Source organism: Drosophila sulfurigaster, chromosome 2L (assembly GCF_023558435.1).
Source record: "Drosophila sulfurigaster albostrigata strain 15112-1811.04 chromosome 2L, ASM2355843v2, whole genome shotgun sequence".
NCBI classification, from domain to species: domain Eukaryota; kingdom Metazoa; phylum Arthropoda; class Insecta; order Diptera; family Drosophilidae; genus Drosophila; species Drosophila sulfurigaster.
Window position 1 is genome coordinate 20567040 of NC_084881.1, and position 6882 is coordinate 20573921.

The 6882-nt window shown below is 30.6% G+C and overlaps 1 long non-coding RNA gene across 1 annotated transcript; it reads right to left on the reverse strand.

Annotated features, from left to right (window-relative positions):
* Nucleotides 1-417: 417 nt before the first annotated feature.
* On the reverse strand, nt 418-1447 carry LOC133835377 (uncharacterized). The gene is made up of 3 exons (XR_009893548.1): nt 1269-1447; nt 959-1201; nt 418-902 (listed from the first exon to the last, which is right to left on the reverse strand). It is a non-coding gene; the product is annotated as an uncharacterized LOC133835377 (long non-coding RNA).
* Between the last annotated feature and the right edge of the window lie 5435 nt (nt 1448-6882).

Here is a 6882-nt window from a genome sequence, read left to right on the forward strand (position 1 = left end):
TGTTCATTAGCCATTTCAATTATTTGAGATATCTGCAATGCTCTTGTATATTTTTTAAGCTTACCTTATTATTGATTTATTTTGCTCTTTAACATCACTTATGTAATTTCTTTACGTAGTATTTTAAAATAAAAATATATTTTTCTGCATTTTTTAAGAACCTTTCACAAACTCTTCTAATTTTTTTGGTTAGCTGCATCTTGAGTTATTCAGTCGAGAGCTTTCATCTGTAGCAATGCTCAATTACAGCTTTAATGAGCTTTTGAAACTATTTGAGCCATAATCAAGCGGCATATTGTCTGCGCATCGGGGCAAAAGAGAATCGTGCTAAGCAAGAATCCAAGTAATTATATTTTTATTGAGTATCGTCCGAGTTTCAAGATCCATTAACATTCCATTTTAATTATCTCACCCCTTTTTCTCTTCTTCTATTTTTCGCCTTCTCTACTTTCAATTTCTTTTTTCCATTACGTTGCGATGTTTCGTATCCTTTCGCACTTTGCACCGCTCTCATTTCCTTTTCCTTTTCCGTTTTCTAGTCTCAGTCTCAGTCTCAGTCCCAGTCTCAGTCTCAGTTGCACACACTCTTTTCACTTTTGTGCTTTGTGGCACGCAACAGTAATGTCACTTCTTAATTTCATGCCTTGCCATTTTTCAGTTTTCCATCTTTTGGCTTTGCGATGTCAATGCTCGAGGGCGGAAAAGAGGGAAATGCCATCTATTTTTAGCACTTTACCGCTTTTTCCTGTCCGTTTTTTCTTTGTCGACTGACCGTCACATTTTTTCTCAGAATCTTTGGTGTTTTAATTGCAATTGTAACATGTGACTTTATACCCAGAAATAAAAAAAAAACATTTAACCCTGTATTATTGAGCCAGAGGCCTTTAGTTCATTTGCCTTGCCTGTGGACTATGTATTAATGTCAACTCATTAGGCCCCTTTGCTAAACCATAATCACCAGATCACATCCTTGGGGAACCGAACCGAAAACCAAGCAAATGCTTCGTTCCAGCCACCGACTTTGCAGCTCCGAGTCGACCACGTAGCAACGCATAATTACAACTTAATCGCTTGACAAACAAAGCAGACACAACCATAAACATAAACAGCTCCAGCTCCTGCCTCAGTCCTTGCTTTCGATCCCTTTCCTTCAGGTGACAAAGCGACGCTCAGCTGAAGGAGTTTCGGGGCAATCTAGGATCTGTGGGCGTGCCTTAACTTTTAAACAGCAGACCAAACACTTTAAAGACACTCCCCACTCTCCTCACCCTTCCCTCTGCTGTCGGTTTATGGCACATTGTCCCTCGGTTAATAGTTAATAGGCGGTTACACAAAATAATAAAAGCAAACTGAGGGCGGACAATGCAGTTTCTGACCGAGCGGAGTGGTCAGTAAAATTCTTATTAAAAGGAAACATTAAATTCTAAAGACAACTTTATTGAAAATTAAATAGTAATTCTAAATGAAATGGCACACAAATCCCTAGGAAATGCTTTCATTTAAGTTGCGAATTCTATAAAATATGTATAAAATATGTATAAATATGTATCAACCATTTTAAATGGTTGTTATTAAAGTACAAATATAGCAAAAACAAATTAATATATATACAAAAAAGTACTTAAGCCGAAAAATAAGTATTTTAAAACATTTATTTATGTAAATGATGTATATAATTTATAAATATATTGAATTTAATTTAAAGATTTAAAATACTTATATACTTTTACACAAATTAATATTAAAGATCCTTTAGAATCATTCTTTATAATAGAAAAATATGAACATTTTTTTTTTAGCAAATCATCAATGAAAATGTAAAAAAATTATAGCTTATTTATAAATCTAAGATAGATAAGATAAATAAATAAGTAACCACATATATATTTGAAATCATTAAAGCAGTTATCATCAACTCAAGACTTTTATTAAATTCAAATTCATTTGCCTTTATTTTTGTACATATTTAACAAATAAACATATACAAAATGAGCTAAAATTAATTTAAAAGTATATTGTTGATTTGATCATTTCAAATGTTTTCATGTTTCAAAATTAACTTTGATATTTATAAATTAAATTCGTTTCTTTTTGAATTGAATTTGTTTCAATTTTTATTTTCTTCTATTCAAATATAAACAAACGTTTCTTTAACTTGGCAACAATATTAAATCTGTTATTGATTTTATATATTTACATATTCTTTTATTTATTTAAGAAAGGTTAGATATTATTAAAATGAAGTCTAACGTATTTCTAAAGCACTGGCCTTCGGCTTTACATATTCTTTATTGCAGTATATTACATTGCATTATTATATTTCATACAAAATTGTGTTATTTATTCAACTTATATTTCTTTTACATTCATTGCAAATATTTACAAAAGTTTCTTTGACTTTGCAACTAAGTGTATTTAACTATTTTTATTTATTTTTGTATATTTTGCAAATTCTTTATTGCTTGACAATGTTCTTTGCATTGAGCAAGTGAATTTCCAATTTGTTTGTAAATAGTTATTCTGTTTTTTCTTCATTTCCACTCGCTTGCTTTAAGCTTATTTACTTTTAAACTTTTCTTTACAATTTTCTTCTGCTTTTATCATAGTTCTCACTTTGCATATCGTGGGTTATTTAATACTTGAACCACCCTCGCACACACACTCTTTGTTCGCATATGTACACAGTACATTTGAATGTTTAGGGGACATGCAAAAACTATTTTCATGTTGAGGCACCTCACCACTGTCACAGTTGCTGTCGCTGTTGCTGTCGCCTCGGCATCATTGAATATTTTATGTCAATTAAAATGTTAACTCTGTCAAGCGTCGTGGCACGCACATAGACCATGCATTAAGCAGGCTTCTCCCTTGCCCCTTTTTCCATCCCTTTCTATGGTTTCAACATGCAACATTCATACGAATAATGTTGCGGTCAATTTCGTTAGCTATGGTGTGGTGTGTCTGTGTGTGTGTTTGCTCTGTGTGTGTGTGTGTGCGAGGACATTGCTTTGGCTTATTGGCATTAGCAAAGGCTTGGCGCGGCTTTAAGAGGGAGATGTTGCCGCCGCTTCGTTGCATGCCGCGCTGATTCTGATTTGACAGCCGACTGCGGGCTGCCAGCAGCATTTAAACGAAGCTGCTGCTGCATGTTGCATTGTTGTTGGGTCATGAAAGCGGCTTAAGCCAAACCGTAGCGACAGAGAGAGAGAGAGAGAGAGAGAGAGAGAGAGAGAGAAAGAAATGAAGTCATGCACATACATCACAATCACTTCATTAAACGTATCAACGTCAGCGCAGCTTCTGCTGCTGTTGCTGTCGTTGCAACATCATTTTGAGGCATGCCTCGTTTTGTACTCAGATCATAACGGTGCTCCATTGGCATTAGCATGCATCATTTGTCAATTTGCTGACCAGTTTCCAACTCGGTTTTCACCGTCTAATTGCCGCACAGCATTCGCCTTTTGTGTCCTTTAAGGCAAAGCCTTTCATTTCACCCAACAACAGCGCGTTGAGTATTAACCCCAAGCGCATATTAAGTATACGCCTCGCATGCCAATTATTTTTCGATTATAGCGCTGAGTTGTCCATAAATAACTTTTGGCTTAAATTCGGCAATTTAATTGCACTGGTTCTAAACAAAAATATGCAAAAAATGCAGCATAAATAACAAAACATATTTAACAAATAAGAAAGTTGCAATTGAGTGTGCTCGACTGTCAGATACCTGGCAACCATTTTATATCAAAGTGAAAGAGTGCGGATATATTCTTAAAATATCAATCAATATGCAATATTCCACAAAATTATAACGCTGGCTACAAAATAGCCAGATAAAAGCAAAAATTCGGTATTATTCTTAAAATATATCACATCACAATTCCGCAAAAATGCTAAAAATATTGAAAATAAAATGATTGAAATATTGATACAAAAAGAAACATTTCTGTATTGATTTTTAAATACTCCAAATTAATTTACCAAAAAATACCAAAATATTCTATATTTGGAATATTGACATACTATAACATTTTAAATATACCATATAATACAAAATATACCAGATGAAAACAAAGCAGTGCTGTATTACTCTTTAAATATACCAAATCAATATACCACAAAATTATACCATCAATTATGACATATTTGGTATATTTACATTTCAAATATACCAAATATACCAAATAATACAATATATTCTAGATAAAGACAAAACGGAGCAAAATTGTTCTTAAAGTATACTGAATAAATATACCATAAAAAATCTTTACATTTAAAATATACCAAATATACCGAATTGTCAGCCAAAGTCGTTTATAGCCATAAAAAAGTATTTCTTAAATATCTTCCAAAATTTTTATCTTATTCATCCAAATTTTTAATGTGTGCATTTTTCTGTCCTTTAAATACGTTTCCTGCAGGCAAAAATTTTGAATGCCCCTTTACCCTACTGGTAGCAGGTATAAAAAGTAGCAATTAACTGCAAAAAATATTTGTTAACAAATATTGAGCCAATAGAAATGTGAATTATGCTATGAAATTTGCTGAGAATTTATTGAGGCAAAAAAATGTTTGTACTATTTTTGCATTTTTCATTTAGTTGATAAAGTGAGCTAAAAGTAAACATTTTTTCTAAGTAAATTGCAATAAATAAAATAGCATTACTTTTTCTTGTAAATGCATAAATAATTTCGACAGAAATTTTTCATTGTATTCATTTGCAAAAAAAAAACTAAGTAAAATAAACAAATGAAGTTATAAATAATAAAATGGAAAATATTAAATTGGTAAACAAATAATCGAGGCAAATGCAAATAAGCAAAACTATGCAAAATAAATACAAAATGTTTTTATCAAATTGTGATATTAGTAATTGGCTGACTTTGGCCATTGACTGCATCGCTTATTACTAAATAAATTTAGTTGATAAAATGAGGGAAAAGCCAAAATTTTTTTTAATAAATTGCAATGAATAAAATAGCATTATTTTTTCTTGCAAATGTATAAATAATTTCGGCAGAAATTTTTCATTTTATTTATATACAAGTAAAATAAACAAATGAAGTTATAAATAATAAAATGGAAAATATTAAATTGGTAAACAAATAATCGAGGCAAATGCAAATAAGCAAAACTATGCAAAATAAATACAAAATGTTTTTAACAAATTGTGATATTAGTAATTGGCTGACTTTGGCCATTGACTGCATCGCTGATTACTAAATATTATTAAATATTTAGAAAGCGCCACGGCAAATATGTGAATAACAACGATAACAAGGCAAACAAAACAGCTTTACAGCTGAAGCTTGTATTCGAACTCATCAATTCAATGCAATTCAATTCGATTCAATTTTATTTAAATTGTTTGCGGAGTCAATATGAAATTGCGGGCGAGATTGGCAAAGGCTCGGAGTTGGCTTAATTGATTTGCATTTACACAATGTGCAGTTAAAACGCCTGGGAAAATTGATATAACTGTTGCCATTACAGTGATTTCTTTTTGCTGTCAATTAATTGAAAGTGAAATACGACACATTACACATTACATTTCCATACACTGTAAGCAATAAGTTGGGTGGACAGAAAATAAATCTTTAAAGCTAAAAATGAATAAAATTTAAAATCAATTCTTCTTTACCTATAATTTATTCACTTCTTTAATTTACAATTCCCTAACACATGTTACATTTCATTAACTCTATTTCCATTATTTTTTTTGCTTCTTCATTAAATTCATTATGAAATTATACGACATACTACTCATTAAATGTGACACATGGCGTATACATAATTGAGCGTACAGCTTTTAATCAATTAAAATAAAATAAATTGCAGCTGCAAGCGATTTAGAAATGAATTATGCAAAAATACATCGAGTTCGCTTCTAAAGTGGCCTATCAAATAAATCGCAAATTAATTTTTACGCTTTTTTTCCCCCTCTCTCCCTCTCTTGACTATTCAAAATTATTTGTAACAACGTTTTTTTTTTATTTGTTGGATTTCGGAATTTGCAGCTAAATTTCAGTTGCGGTTTTAATTATATATTTACAACCGCAAGAGCTGGCAAATTAAAAACACAATTATTTCATTTGAAGAACTTGCAATAAAATAGCACGATTTTTACATAATATTTCAAAATGTGTGACAGTAAAAATCATGTATAAATAATTTCAATAAAATCTGTTAGATAAGCTTTCAAGTACTTTTTGCTTGCTACATTTTAATAAAAACTAAAATGAATATATTCGTAACTTACAAATTTTGACGTAAACTTGCCATTTACAAATATCTATTACATTATTTTTTACTCTTTGTTACAGATAATTATTTTTGCAAAAATAAAAATATCAAAATTCCAAAAACCTTTTCAGATTCTTATGCTTGTAAATTTAAAAATTTTAATTTTAATTTTTTAACATTTAGTAATAATCTATAAACAATTAAAAATAGCTACAAAATATTGCAGATATTTATTTGTGTTAAATTTGTATGTAAACTTTTCAATACAGAATTTATTATTTCGCTCCTTGAATACTGTTCGTGATTGCAATTAGAACATCCGCAAACATTATTCAATATTCAAGCTGGCCCAAAATGTGCATTAACTAATTAAAAATGAATATGTGATTATTGTTGGCACTTGATTACATTCCCAAAAATGTTGATGCAATTAACGCATAAATGCCAATAATTAGAAATGGATATTTTGTACAAATTATTCACATATATTTTCGGGTGATACGTATTATTAATTGGCCACACTTTACGATGATGATGATGAAGCAGAAGAAGAAGAGATGCGGCAATTACCCAGCATATTCATATTCATAGAGCTAAAATGGCTCATTAGAAACTTCTGGCAAACAATTTATAAAAAAAAGT